The sequence below is a fragment of the Symphalangus syndactylus genome, chromosome 1, assembly GCF_028878055.3.
Source record: "Symphalangus syndactylus isolate Jambi chromosome 1, NHGRI_mSymSyn1-v2.1_pri, whole genome shotgun sequence".
Classification (NCBI taxonomy): domain Eukaryota; kingdom Metazoa; phylum Chordata; class Mammalia; order Primates; family Hylobatidae; genus Symphalangus; species Symphalangus syndactylus.
The window spans coordinates 142648073-142663572 of NC_072423.2; the positions used below are offsets into that span (position 1 = coordinate 142648073).

Consider the following 15500-nt stretch of genomic DNA (forward strand, 5'->3'; position numbering starts at 1 on the left):
TTTCAACTTAGACGAGGACCGTTCGTTTTTAGTACAGAAAGCCTTTGTAATGGCATTGCTGTTCTCTGGAAGCTTTTGATTTCGGCTTGAGAAAGAATGACTTAACACCCTATAAAACATCAGAATGAGAAATTGTGGTCTTCCTTCTTTTTGTTGACTTTTATATTTACAGTTACGGGTTCACAGGCTTAAACCTGGAGAGGGTCTTGAAGATATTCTAACCCAGTCACCTCATCATACAGAAAACACTAGCCAACACTGTACATTCGTTGCTTTTAGGTCTCCTCATGACTTAACTAAGTTCCATAAGGGCAGGGACTTTATTTGCCGTGTTTACTGTTAGTGCCTCCAAATGAATTCAGGTTTGCAAGCAAATAAATGAAATGGAGAACCTAGGACTTGGAAAGAGAAAAGACTTACCCAAGATCGTCTTCCCAGGAGGAAGAAAATCTGACCGAGAACCATCGAACCATCATCTTGTGACAACAAAATTTGTCTTTTCCATGATTTAAAAAAAGAAAAACGTCTTTTACTTGGGAGTCTTAATCTGTATTAAAGATCAGAATCATACACAGTTTACATTTATTAGATACTGTTTTTCAGACATATACACGAATTTCATTGAAAAGTTATAGTACAACTCTTTGAATGAAGGTATTTTTAATCCATATTTTTATAGATGAAGAAACTTGGGCTTTGAAACAAAAAGTAATTTTCCAAAGGCTATACATAGAGACAGAATTCAAGTCTGGTTTCTACCTCCAAGTTTAGTGATATTTTCTACTTTTGTCTTTTACATAGGGACCAGTGTTTGTCAATATTAAGAATTATCTAGACCCATAAGTAACAGTCACTGAAATTATTTTTCTAGCACCTTATATGTTACAGACTTTAATACCTGTGGATATGTTAAATAAGTGCTGCCTTTGCCTAGGGGTCTGTATTTAAGAGGCTGCAAAAAAAACCCATAGCTTCTCAGTTCCTTTCATCTACGGTTTTGGCCTTCTGTGTGGTCTGATTTGAAGGGCATTTCTGCTCTTTTTCTTTTTTTCGTTTTCCCATAATTGGACTTGGATTTCCTCCTTTTGTCCTGAATGATTTGCAGGCTTCAAAGCCTTTCTAGTACATTGCAGACACTGCCGGCATGGGATGTTATTAAAACTTAGTTGAGGATTAACATCTGTAGCTGGAAGAAAGATAATTGCCTTTTTTTTTTTGGTTTCTGTTAAGGAGTGGAGGCAGGAATGATGATAAACCAGGACATGAGTGGAAGCCATTGTGACATGGCACATTTGTCTACGTTCTGTGAAAGTAAAAAGCCTCTTATCCAGTGAAATTCTTGTCCAGGCTCAACTGGGCTAGTTTCATGGGGACTCAGAGTAATCTCATCACATCTCCACTTTGCTATGTAAACCCATCTGCCAGCCACTTTTTGGCAAAGGTCATGCATGAGTAATACCATTTTCTATTCTCTAAGAGTCAGGATTTCAAGAGGGGGATGGCATTCTGCAGCATTGCACTTTAGCGCAGGAAAAAGGATGTCGTCTGTCCACAGGATCTACTATATTACCCCCTCTGTTTATCAGTTTTCTTTTTCACCTGTGGCTGTTTTAGTGTTTCTTCTAGAAAGATATGCTAGAAACATTGAACTTATACAATTATGACCCTAAAAAGTAGAATCTCTCATTTTTTAAAAAAAGAACTTTTCCTTTTTTTCCCCAACAATTTATATATTGTTTATCTTGTACCAAATCTTTGTAGCATTTCTTTTTTGGTAAAACATACATTGAGCCAAAAGTAGTAAGAAAAAGCAGTAAGTAAGTGGTGGTTCTAGTTTCTCATTCATTTGTTCTCTTTCTGTATTTTTAAAGGACCCTAATGAGATGTTGTAACCACCGTTGCTGTCCGTGATGCTATAGTCTGCACTGCACCTTTCATTCTGTTCTTTCTTTTCTCTCCTTCGTTGGCTGAAGAGTCAAGGGCAGAAGATAGTGGTGATAGGGAGGGGGCATGTATAGGAAAGGCACTTAGTCCTGGTCATCTTTTCTTTTTCCTAATTTCATTTTATTTTATCGTGGTTCACAATAGTGGGGCTTGTGGTAGAATATCTGTAAAAAAAAAAAAAAAAAAAAAAAAAAAAAAAGAAATTACCACTTGGAGTTCTCCCATCCCTGTATGAACATGTTGTTCCATCCATCAGGAGTGTAGAGTCTGTTTCCCTTCACGCCGAAGTCTGGGCTGGTTTGTGTGACAGAATGTGGCAGAAGTGGTGCTGTTGTAACTGCAGGCCTTAAGAGGCCTGGCAGTTTCAGGGCCACCGTGTAAAGAAGGAAGCTCAAGGTATCCTGCTGGAGAGAGAAGCCATGTGTAGGAGCATCAAGGTGCTCCAGCTTGCAGCTGGCACCATGCGCATACATTGGACCTGGAGCATCTTGGATCCTCCAGCCCCAGGTTAGCTTGGCCAATAGCACATGGGGTTGAGACATCCTGTTCTCACTGAGCTGTGCCCCAAACTGCACATGTACAGAATCTCTAGCAAACGAACTGATGATGATTTAAAGCCCCTTGCTTTTGGGGTAGCTTGTTACAGAGCAATAGATTACTGAGACAGGATTTGTAGCTTCCGAATCTTCCTTCTTTTCTCATATCTGTTTACTGTGTGTCCACATAGTTCTATGACTCCATTTGTCCATCTACAATCAGTATTTTGTTTTAGTACAAATTCATTAGGCATTCTTTAGTCGCTATTTCTTGCTTTGTAGCTAGTGGGGTTTTTTTGTGGGGGAGGGGGGTTGTTTTTTTACCAGCTTTATATTTGTCCTCACTTGGAGCAGGTGACTCTCCTGAAATGCTCCTAGGGGGACAGTTCTCTGGGGGGCACAGTGATACCAATTGCTTATAGTTGTATATGAGAGACAGAAAATTACTTGTCTCTCTCAAAAGAAAAACAGTGGAAAAAAGATGACTTATTTTCCCTAAAGAATATTTCCTGCTACTGATTAAACCATACTGACCTGTCAGACTCCTGGAATAGCTGTGCATCCTACTCACTGATGGGCAGAAAACAAAGCAGAAGGATCTAGGTTAAACATTTTTATTTAAAAGCAAAGACCCAGACACTCCAAGGAGAGTTTGCAATGTGTATTTTCTGTTCAAATGGCACGTGTTCCCAGGAAAACCTAGAAGGTAGTTACCTAGTTTTATTTTAGATTTTCTGGAAGGATCTGAAACCCTTTTTGAAAGTACAACTTTTAATTTCCTGAGTAGAACACATGACTGTTCTGAGTCCTGGTTTCCGTTTCTATAAGCAATTTCCTTTGAGCACACAAGGTAGTATTTTTCTCATTTTGTTGTCAGTTTTTTGTACTTAAAAGATTTATTGTTTCTCCTGTTGTCTTTCTGCCTAGCAATTCCTTTCCTCAAACTGTCCTAAACAGTTGATTAAAAAAGAGTTACTGAGATAGTGTTTGATACAGGGCAGTAAATTTTAAGTATCAAATAGATAAAAGAGGAAGGGTATAGAGAATCTAAGTTGCCTTTCTTAATTGGCAGAATCTTCCAATCTCGCCTTAATGATCTGTTTGCTGTTTCCGTCCTTCTGGTCTTTATTTTTTAACACTGACTCCATGAGTGCATTAGTCTATAGTCAGAATAAATGTTTTGCTATGTGATGAAGAATGTTTTTTGTTTTTTTGTTTTTGAGGCGGAGTTTCACTCTTGTCACCCAGGCGGGAGTGCAGTGGTGCGATCTCGGCTCACTGCAACCTCCGCTTCCTGGGTTCAAGCGATTCTTCTGCCTCAGCCTCCCAAGTAGCTGGGATTTCAGGTGCCTGCCCCCACGCCCAGCTAATTTTTGTATTTTTATTGGAGACAGGGTTTTACCATGTTGGCCAGGCTGGTGAAGAATGTTTTTTTTTGTGGGGGAGGTAAAGGGGTGAATTTTCTAGAGAGGATAGACTGGAATGGCTTTCAGAAAGAAATTATCTTTTTAAAGTTTTATTTAAAAATAAACATTATTTTCGACCTTAGCTAGGTACATGTTTTTTTTTTTTGGTAGCCATCTTGCCAACCCTAAAATGTTATTATAGGCTATTTATTTGTTCAGTGTTTTCATATATTTCAAGTACACATATCTTGTCTTTCAGTTATATCTTAAATTTCTGAAAAACCGTGGCTACAGAATCTTAAACTCTAAGACAAGGCTTCCCAAAGGACATCTGGCAATGTCTGGAGATGTATTTGGTTGTTACAGCTGAGGCAATTAGCTGCTACTGGTATTTTAATGGATAGAAGCCAAAAATATGGGTAAACATTGTACAGCGTACAGTATCTGGCACATAGAAAGTGATCAATAAATACTTTTTGAGTGGATGGATGAAAGGCCAGTGAATGTAACAATGGATATAATGTATCTTTTCTTTACCTTTCCTCAAAGTTACTAAGGGTCGGCTTTGTAAAAGATCAGACTGCTAGTTCAGCTGTAATGCATGGTCATCTCGTTAATATTTATATATAAAGGGTTTTTATATTTCCTCCACAATGACAGGTCAAAGCTAGATAATGTTTTAGTTAAATTTGGGGTGTACATGTCTGTTTATATTGGAGAATACCGCTTGTCAGCTGGAGAAGGAGACATTTTACATATTAGCAGATGAGAATTGGTGGCAATGTTGATGATTGTGCCATGGTACCTTCATACCTAGAAGGTCAGGTCCTCATTTTATTGTTGTGTGGTTGTGGAATAAATGCATATTTTTTAGAGCTGTCCCAAAGAAATATTTCATATTCGAAATATCTCAAAAGAAGTGGTGCCTTGGGAAAAACACAGCATATTACTTGTCATTAGAAAGAGGCAATACTTGAGCATATTTCTTATTTTTAAAAGTCAATAGCTAGTATGCCGTATGATGTTCTGTTTCAAAAATGGGGAAGCTTTTTTTGCTTTATGATGCTTTCCTTTCCAGTCTTTATGGAATGTAGGCTTTGCTATTCTAATTAAAATGGAAATAAATGAATGTGATAAATATGAGTTTTTACTGGGTAGAAATGTTTAGTGCATTGTAGCAACGTTGCTAAGAGAAATTGAATTAGTAATGTCCTCAGTGGAAGGTTTAGCATGAGGATTTATTTCCTTCTCCTGTGTAGTAGGCTCGAGATAGGGATGTGAAGGATTTTCCCCCAGAATGGCATTTGTAATTTCTCACAGTGGCCTCATTTCATTCATGGCCCAGAGAGAGTGCAAGCTATTTAGAGAAAGAAGAGTTTTTGAAGGTAATACATGAGACAGATGTTGGGTATCTTTTCTTGATACACAATTACTAAAAATTATCCAGTTAAAATCTATACCTTACATAGAAACCTGCATTGCACCCTTTTTTTGTCTTAGGAGCTTTGACCTTTGTTTATTCATTTTATGGTTGTTGCATGCTACTTTTATTTAATGTGGTGGCATGTTCTTAGGAGAACTGCATAAGTCTAGATACAGCCCTCTTCATCTTGAAATAATTTTGGGTAAGAACCTTACACAAGGTCCCACATTTGACTAGAACTTGGTATTGAGTATGGACTAGTGTTAGACACTACTGTGGATTAAAGGAGTCAGTTAATCTGATGCAACAGAGAAATTGAAATCAGAACCACTTAGAGCTGTTTCCTTAACTCATTGTTTAAGCTTTTACAGAATGCATAATTATGAAAATTTATAGGTTTGTGGATTGTGGGGGATGTGTACTTCAGAAATCTCTGCTGACTAGTTCAGAGTCTCAAAGGGGAAGAAAATTGAAAGGGACTTAAGGTTCTTACAGTTGATGAAGTCTCTAGCGTTTAAAATTGCTTATTAGTCTCTGTTGTTAAATTATACAGCCATTCTTTTTCTTTGGATGGGAAAGGTGCAGGAAGAATCAAAGTTTTCAAATCAACAGGTTTTCTTGTGAATTCCACATTTTTTAACAGACATTTTGAGATATAGAGAAAGCCTAAAACCAGACCTCTGCTTTTCTTATGAGAAATCATCCAGAATAACTGAGAAGCAGAACTGACATGTGAGGCGTCCACCCTTTCTCTGTCCCCTTCCCCTTCCCAGCTTCCCTTTCATATTCATTTTCATAGTTTTTTTTTCAAAAGTTTTAATTGACATATAAAGATTATATTTATCATGTACAACATGTTTTGAAATCTGTATACATTTTGGAATGGCTAAATCAAGCTAATTAACGTATACATGACTTCACGTAATTCACATTTTTAGCTCACGCTTTGTAACTCAAGGTGACGGCTTGGCCCTTAAAAGTCTGGTCCTTGCCCACCCCAGCAGCTTTGGCTCTTTGCTGCCCATGTACTCCAGAACCACTGAACTTCCTTCAATTCCCAAACACTTTTCCTAAACACTCTGTCTTGCCTCTAAGTCTCCATTCATGCTGTTTCCTCTGCCTGAAACACTCCTACCTCCTTTTTATCTGGCTAACTCATACACTCCAAGTCTTCCCTTAGCTGTCCCTTCCTCTGAGAAGCCTTCCCTGTTTTCAAAGTCCAAATTAAGTGTTCTTTCTATGTGCACCTTGGGTAGCTGGTTTTTAATTGACTTTGTTGAATGTTTCTACGAGACTGTAAGTTTGGAGAAGGCATAGACCATATCTGTTGTGCAGAGTTTGGTGGATAGGAGGTTCTAAACTTTTCACTGAATTCTTGCAATGAGTATTTCAGTGCTCAATTGTATGGTGCAGAAATTCCATGGAAAATCAGAGAAGAGAGAAATCAGTGAAGGTTGAAGCGATGAGTGAAAGTGGGACTTGACCTGAACCTATAATGATAAACTCCTTTGTGAAGTTTAACACTCTCTCTTCTAGTTCCCTTTTTTTTTCTGTTTTTCTTAAAATCATTCATTCATTCAGCAAATATTTAAGGGTGCATTCTTCAGGCATTAATCTAGGTGGTGAAGGCATAACAGTGAAAAATCCCTGCCCTCTTGGAATGTGTGTTCTAATGGACTAAATGGATAAAAATGGGTTAAATATAAGTCTAGAAAGTAGCTTAGTAGACTAGTAGGGCAATGAGGAGGCCAACTTGATGGGTGGGATATGTTACAAACTTGGACTTTGAATGGTTTTCCTTAAGAGCATAATTTTACTTGGGAGAGTAGGTGGGTAATAGGGAAGTATAAATATCTTCTGAGCAAAAGAGACTTTTCGTCTGTAACTGGTATGCAGGCACTGAAAGTAAAAAGTCCAGCTTAGGCAGGACTGCCAAAATATGGGTAATGATAGCCAGCCTGGAATAGTGGAGTAGGGTTGTGGCAGAGATGAATAAGAGGTGTGTGTGTGTGTGTGTTTGGATTTTTTAATTTAGCTATTGATTGATTGATTGAGATGGAGTCTTGCTCTGTTACCCAGGCTGCAGTGCAGTGGCACGATCGTGGCTTACTGCAGCCTCCACCTCCCAGGCTCAAGGAATTCTCCCTGCCTCAGCTTCCCAAGTGGCTGCAATTACAGGCGCCTGTCACCATGCCTGTCTAATTTTTTTCTTTTTTTTTTTTTTTTTTTTTGAGACAGAGTCTCGCAGTGTTTCCTGGGCTGGAGTGCAGTGGTGTGATCTTGGCTCACTGCAACGTCTGCCTCCCAGATTCAATCAATTCTCCGGCTCAGCTTCTAGAGTAGCTGGGATTACAGGTGCCCACCACCATGCCCAGCTATTTTTTTGTATTTTTAATACAGATGGGGTTTCACCATGTTGGCCAAGCTGGTCTTGGGTACCTGACCTCATGGTTCACCCAGTTCGGCCTCCCAAAGTTCTGGGATTACAGGCGTGAGCCACCGCGCCTGGCCTGCCCAGATGATTTTTATATTGTTAGTAGAGATGGGGTTTTGTCATGTTGACCAGGCTGGTCTAGAACTCCTGACTTCAGGTGATCCTCCCACCTCGGCCTCCGAAAGTGCTGGGATTACAGGCATGAGCCACCACACCCAGCCTAGCAATTTATTTTCTAAAGAAAATTTCCTAGATGGTGGACTGTCTGCATAGTGGAAATAAAGGACAGAGATGAGTTAAGACTATCTAAAGTTAGAGCCCAGAAGCGTGGTTGGAACATTAAGACAGTAGTTTTGGTTTAGTTGGAATGAAGGTATTTTGCATAAGCTGAATCTGAGATATCATTAGACCTAGGTTCATTGAATTGATACCTATTAAGCATGCTCTAGGGGTTATAAAGATGCAACAGAACAGACATTGAGTTCACGTTCTAATAGACTGAGATGAGAAGATAGAATTGTTTGGAAATCTTTTGCCATGAGCATGAATTAAAGTCATGGGAATGGATGGAGATTTGGGCCTAGTTCTAGGTAGCAGATAATCCTGTAGTTTATTTAAATCTTTATATTTAGGGTTTGATATAATAACGTAATGATTATCATCAGCTATACTGCAGTTGATATTAAAATAAGGATACAAGAGAATATTGGGGAATTACAGTGGTTCTTTTAAGCAGCTATGTTCCTTTTCTGTATGTGGAAGATGATAAAAGACATTTCTTTGTCTTTACATTTTAAGCTGTCATTTCATTAAAGTTCAGTAACTTAATGTCTCTGGCTGCTTATTACTTGGCAATATCTCACTATCTCATCGATGTCAGTGTAGGCTGGTCTACAATAAATGCATAAAAGAAACAGAGACCAGTGATTCATATGATTTTTAAGCAGATTTGGCACAGGAATGCCTTTCTGGGTTTAGGGAAGTGGTGGACAAGGCAGGACAGAACCACATTCAGCTTCTGCTGTTGTGTTTGTCTTCTGTCTTTCAATAACGTCCATGAACTGTGAGGTTAGTGTCTTGGCTGAGAGATAAGTATGGCTTGGCATTGATTCTTCTGTTGTTACCTCAAGCTGTTTTCTAGTCCCCAAGAACAGCACTCTCAGTGGGTGTGGAAGTGGGCGGGACATGAAGCAATGGTTTTACATTGCATTGCCTGGCTACAGCTTGGCATTTCTTTCCTTTTTCTTTTTCTTTGCGTCATTGCCATTGGTGCCACTAATTTTGCTTCCCCTCTCTTTTATAACTTGTTTCTTCGGGAGTTGCCTAGAGTCTGCGCATTATATCTTCTTTGGTATTGTGGCAGTGTGTTCTTGGCCAATAACCTAGGAGATGATATCTGTTCATCTTACAGATGGAGGAATTCATCTTTAATGCTGGAGGAATTCATTAAAAGTAATAATAAAATAAAAAGGAAAAATAGAAGTTCCTCTCAGTGGGTCTTCTTCTTCCTCTCCCTAGCTGTCCTTTACTTTGGAACATGTACTGACTCTATTGTAGATGTCCCCGTCTCTCAAAAGAGGGGAAAGTGGAACATGAGGTGGGAGGGTAGTAGAAAAGAATGCCAAGCCCATTGTCCCCAGTGGTTCCAGAAATCAAAAGCTAGCCTGCTTGAAGGAAGTATAATGGATTTCTCCCCTTTAGGACAAAGTGGGATTGGAATACTTTGTTTTTCATCTTTCTTCTGACCCCAACCAAGGAAATCTATAATATTCAGTTCTTTGAAGATCTGATCCTACTTATATTTTCTCCTTTTGATATTTCTGTCCCTTGTCTGTTTGTAGCCCCTCTTCCCAAAGCTGATTGCAGAAAAAGAGAAAGATTACTATTTTCTAAGTTTCCTAAAGAAAAAAACAGTTCTTGGGGGCTTGTGTCGAGTGAGACCTAAAGGATGGATAGAATTTGGATGGACTGGAGTAGAGGCTTACTCTAGGTATGGGTTACATAGGAAATATGATGGGGAGCCAATACGTAGAACCCGTTTGCTGCACTGAAAACTTTAATGGGATATTATTTGGCAGAAAAGAACTAGGAAATTAGATTTGCTCAATGATTCCCAACATGGTAGAATTCTGTTCACTTGTCTCTTAAAATCCTTTTACATGACTTTTTCTTTCTTTTCTGAGCCAATAGTTTTGCCAAAGCGCACCTGCCCATTCCACATCTCCCAGTGTTCCCATCTAGTTGTTACAATTGTTCTTTGTCCACATATTTCTCCTTATATCCAGGGATGCAGGCTGTTAGTTATATGTTATCTCCTTGCTGCTTTTATTCATGCCTTCATTTATTTCTCCATTTATTAATAAGCTCATTTGTTCTTGAATCATTTGTTAAGCCCATTTATCTTTCTCAAATGAGGAATTACATGCCCACATTAACTCTCTACACTTCCCCCGCAAGATCCCCACCAGCAGAAATAATTATTTTATTTTTATTTTTTATTTTTTTGGAGACAGGGTCTCACTCTGTCATCTAGGCTGGAGTACAGTGGAGTGATCATAGCTCACTGCAGCCTCAAACTCTGGGCTCAAGTGATCCTCCTGCCTCAGCCCCTCAAGTAGCTGGAATTACAGGTGCACACCACCACACAGCTCATGTTTTATTTTTTGTTGAGATGGGGGTCTCACTATGTTGCCGAGGCTGGCTTTGAACTCCTGGCCTCAAGAGATGCTCCTGCCCTGGCCTACCAAAATGCTGGGATTACAGGCATGAGCCACCACACCTGTCCCAACAGTAAGAACTCTAAGGAGATTTCTGGCTTTAATATTACTGCTATTTGTTTTGCCCAATATGATTTTGCCTCCTTTTTCTTCTTGCATTTATAGACCGCTATAATAGCCTTGGTGACAGGCATTACCCCTCTGCTCGTCCTGATGCTGAGATCTCTAATCCACATGATTGTTCTAACCCTACCTGCTTATAAAGAACCCAAACCCTAGGCTCATATTTTCTTCTTTTTTTTAATATTTTCATTCTTCTTATGTCTATTATCATTAACCCTCAAAAGAATAATTTTCTGTATAACTGTAGACATGTAAGTTTACAGATCTTTACTTGAGTTCATATGGCTGTGATAGTGTTTCACTGCTGTGGCTACTGGAAACTTCCTTAGGTATTCCATTTTGTATGGAAACGGAAGTTGCCAATCACATTAAATTAATTTCTGCCTCAGGAAACATGAGAGATTTAAAATTAATAAATGATTTCTCAGTGACAGTGTCTGGGAGAATCAAATCTTCTAGAAATTTAAGTCAGAATTTAAAATGTGTTCTTAGAATGTATTTATTTTTATGTACTTGGCTTTCATATGATCGTTTATTTTAAAAAGGCTACTGTAATTTGCTATGTTTATACTTACAAATGTCATTATTCTGTAAACAGTGCATTGCCACTGACATATTCTTTGAACCATTAGTGTATGGAGGGCCTCAGGAGAGATGGTATTGGAGATACAGAAGGAACAGCGTTTCTTCTCCCCCCCTCAAAATAGAAAGGGAACTCTGTCATATGTCTTTTTGTATTTCTTTCAGGATGTCGCTGTGTGCTAAGCATTTAATTGATCTTCAGTAGAGAAACGCCTAAGGAACTAACTTAGATTATATTAAAATAGCTACTGAAGATCTTTTTAATGACTTTCTATAAAATGAGAAAGTGCACTGGATGATGAATGCAAAAATGAAAGAAAAATTAAATCCATATATGCGCAAAGGCATTTGCAGAGTTTGCATGACAGCTCATTCCTAAGTATTACTTATGGCACTTAGCTTTCTATGCAGATGAGTAGCAACAACAGTAATATTGATCGTTACATCTGGCCTTTTCAAAGAAGCTGGAACACACGTGTCATCTGCAGCCACATGTCCTTCGTGTGCTCCTGGGTTCATGCACTGCCCATGGAGGAAATATTGTGGGTCACTCTTAAGAGGCATGAGTTTTGCTGTGTCAATTCAATGGAGCATGGTTGGTTTGTTCGTTTGTTTGTTTTTCTCAAGCACCTGTTTGTCCATTTGCATGCCAGTATTATGGAAAACATTTTAAAAGCATGAGTTATGTTGCAGGTTCTTCATCTTAATGGTTTAAATAGGGAAACAAAACTGATAACATGTAAAACAGTTAGCAAGGGACATACGGCATTCTATAATTGTTGCTCATTGTGGGGTTCGCATAACGGGTGCTGAAATAGTTCAGAAAATTAGAGTTTGGAGGGCATATTGTACTCCATTGATGCTCCTTGGGGATGACAGAATTTGAATGGGCTCTATAGATACATGAGATTTAGGCAGATGGAAGGGGGCGCTGGTCAGAGGCAGCCTCAGGGCATCCCAGGCCGAAGAGGTCAGTATGCTTTTCTCACTCATCCCTTATTGTTTCTTCTTTCTCCTCCTACTTGGCTTCAGGCTTTTGGAAATGAGATTGACATCTTTCTCTAGTGATTATATTTGGATACATTTATTCACATCTGTACTTCCTTGGGGTGAAAATGGAGGGGGAGGAAACGGAGAGAAAGAATTAATATTTTCCATTTTTTAAAGATTAAGTTTATTCTTAGTGTGGATTACATATTACTCACTTAAAGGGAAACCTTTTACAAGGCCATCTAGATAAGAGAAATCTCAGATTATCAACTGTGGTTAGTGTTTTCAACTGCACTGGAAACAGAACATATAAGAACATGGATATTTTTAGATTCTGATTTAACTCTTTTATTCTGTTTGCCACTCTAAAAAGTAGACTGAGCAAAGGTAAGGGTGAGTGTGTTGCTTCTTTAAAAACGGGAACAAACAGCTTCTTGTTGAGTTAGGGAATCTCTTAAGACTCTGTCACATACATTTTAGTCCCACTGACATATTACTCCCACATCCTTGTGGGTAGTAAAGTTAAAATGTTTTAAATGTTCTTTGATGGTCCACCCACTGATCTGGTAGACGTTTAAGTTCAATACTGCAGCTGGGAGAAAGGGAAGTTGAAATTCAATTTTTACTGTGAAAAACAAGGCTCAACAGTCATAGTCTGTATGTCTGCACTAGTTTAGAAATTGTAAATTAAATTGGCTTCCGCTTTAAAATGTGTTGTTAGTCATCACACTTTAAATTACATGGCATTACTATGTGTGACCTACTTAAAAATGGCCGTCCCTTCAGTGAGAACAATGTATGTGCAGCCATTGGGTGACTCGTAGGCCTTTTAAAAAGCTGACTTTTAATGCAACACATTTTGAACATCAACATATTAAATAAATACTTACTGTGATTCTTTACTGGCCGGATTTTATTGGGTAAAGAAATGTGATAAGTCTTTAGGGAACGAATTTGTAAACAGTTACAGTAGCAAATGCCTCCCTCTTGCCCTGCGTTAATAGGACACATATTCCAGAATGATCATCTGTTTATGCAGAATGGTTCCTGGAACAGGAGTCCAAAGACCCAGGCCCATCTCTGGTCCTGCTGTTACACAGCTTCATGGCCTTGGACATGTCACCTAACCTTATAGAATATCACCTTCCTCATGTATAAAATGAGACATTGCATTATTGTCTCAGTAAACGTCAATCTTTTTAACTTCTAAGGCTTTTATGGTCCCAGCTATGCTACAGAGCTTCAAGGAAAAACAAAAGGATAAATACGGCAGTTCCTGGTCTTGAGCAGCTCAAGCACTTGGTCCTAGTTACTTGGGATACAGTTAGTTCATTCTGATAGACATTTGTAGGCATGTCTCAAAATGAGTCTTATATAGCACCCCTGGGTGCCTGCCTTCCCCATCCCTTTGGGGCCTGTACTGGAACACTGGCAGGTTTTTTTTTTTTAATGAAATAATCCTTAAAGAGAAAGCAGTAATTGATAAAACAGTATCAGAAATTGCACACACCTTGTTTTGCTAGCCAGAAGTGAGTTTTGAGAGGTGTCCAGTGGGACAGATGGCAATGACATGAATCACTAGGGCTCTTTGGGTGAGAAGGGCCTTTGCTCCGAGTGGGATGTGGATTATGGGCTTTTCTGCAGAGGCTTCTTTCCCCAAGAAAACCAGTAGAATGCTAGTGATGTAAACTCCTTGTTCACATTGACGGATGAACCTTTCTCCTCAGTATGAATTTTTTTCTTCATCTTGTCTTTTTAAATAGAGGCTTGTTTTTGCCCTCAGATCCTGGGGTTGGGAGAGAGTGATATCAAATAGGAAAAAATAAAACCTTTAAGGCATCACTACAAATAATAAATCACTCCTTTGGAATGTGACCCTTTAACCTCATTTTATTTTCCTGAAGACTTGGATTGTTGTAATTATGTGTGTGTTTAAAATGCATTGAGCAAGTGCATCGGCGCTCCTGCGACTGGTATTGTATGCCATCTGCAGAGCACTGTGGGGGTGGCCAGGCAGGGAGGAGGGGTTTGTACTAAAGACTGGATTTTTCTTTTAATTTTACTGGCATATTCAGTATGTACTTCTTTAAGAAGCAATTTTCATTGCACTTTTTGGTCATTCTGCCTGTATTTTGTATTTATGTCCCACTTAAGATCTTCTAATTCTTGCCAATTGTTAATTGCTGTAAACACATATAATTCCAGGTAGTTTGAGGATATGAATAGAGGTTTGCTGTTGTTGTTGTTTTTAACTCGTTTCGTACATTGCTCATCCTTGACTTAATAAAATTATACCCTTTTCCAAGATATTTTATTAAAATGTGTTGTCAATCCAAAGAGTCACCTTAAGAGGCTCAGAGAATGCAATTGTGCTAAAATGTGTAATCCAGTAAACATCTGGTGGTTCATGTTGCCAGGAATGATTGGAATGTGCCTGGTACATTAATGCCCATTTCAACAAAACATGGTTATGTTTTTGGATTCAAAGCAGGAGCTTTGAGGGTTTTTTGTTTTTTGTTTTGTTTTTGTTTTCCAACTTCTGTACTTGCAAGAGAATATCTGCAGATTTTCTCTACGTATATGAGTTTCCCATACATTGGAAATGGCAGTAGTCCCTAATGAGTTGGGTCAGAATGGGTCAGTCATAACTGCCCATGGAATTCTATTTTACATTTTGGGGCATTAAGGACAAGAAAACTTACATATCTTTACCTTTTTGGGTTTCGATATGAGAAATATGATGCATATATCACTATGAACAGAAGAGGCCTGGTTGGTATTCTTTAATCCTTTGTGTTTATAGATCCTGATATACAAAAGACCTATTGGCTGGAAAATCTTTGACAAAGTACAATATACAGAGTTTTGCTATGTAGATATACGCTATATTCCTACAGAGCTTTCTGCTTAAAACGAAACCAGCTCTAAAGAATAGATTTAGATAACTTGAAGATTAAAAATAAAATAAACTAGAACAAACGAGTCAGGCTTTCTCAAAGTTGGAGGTCTCCATGAATAGATCATGCTATCTCGGGAAATAGTGAGTTCCTTGACCTGCAAATGTTCAAGAATAATTGTTCAATTAGGATGTTGAACAAGGGGCTCTGCTAAACAAGTAAACGAGTATTTGGACTAAATGATTTTTAAAGTGTTGTTCAAGTGAGATTCTATAGTATCTGTTTTGTTACAGTTTTATACAAATATGAATATTGTTTTAAAGCAGTATGACTGGCAGCACATAATAAAGGTAATGTCCTTGACCTGTCTTTTGCTTCTGCCACGGTTGTGTATGTGGCTTGAGAAAATTCTTTTTCTCTGGAGTTCTCTAAAACATGGAATAAAGCA

General features: G+C 38.5%; 1 protein-coding gene across 15 annotated transcripts in view; it reads left to right on the forward strand.

Moving 5' to 3' along the window:
- The window catches only part of PSD3 (pleckstrin and Sec7 domain containing 3), a 555378-nt gene that overhangs the window by 352978 nt on the left and 186900 nt on the right, over nt 1-15500 (forward strand). The gene's annotated exons all lie outside the window — the stretch shown is intronic.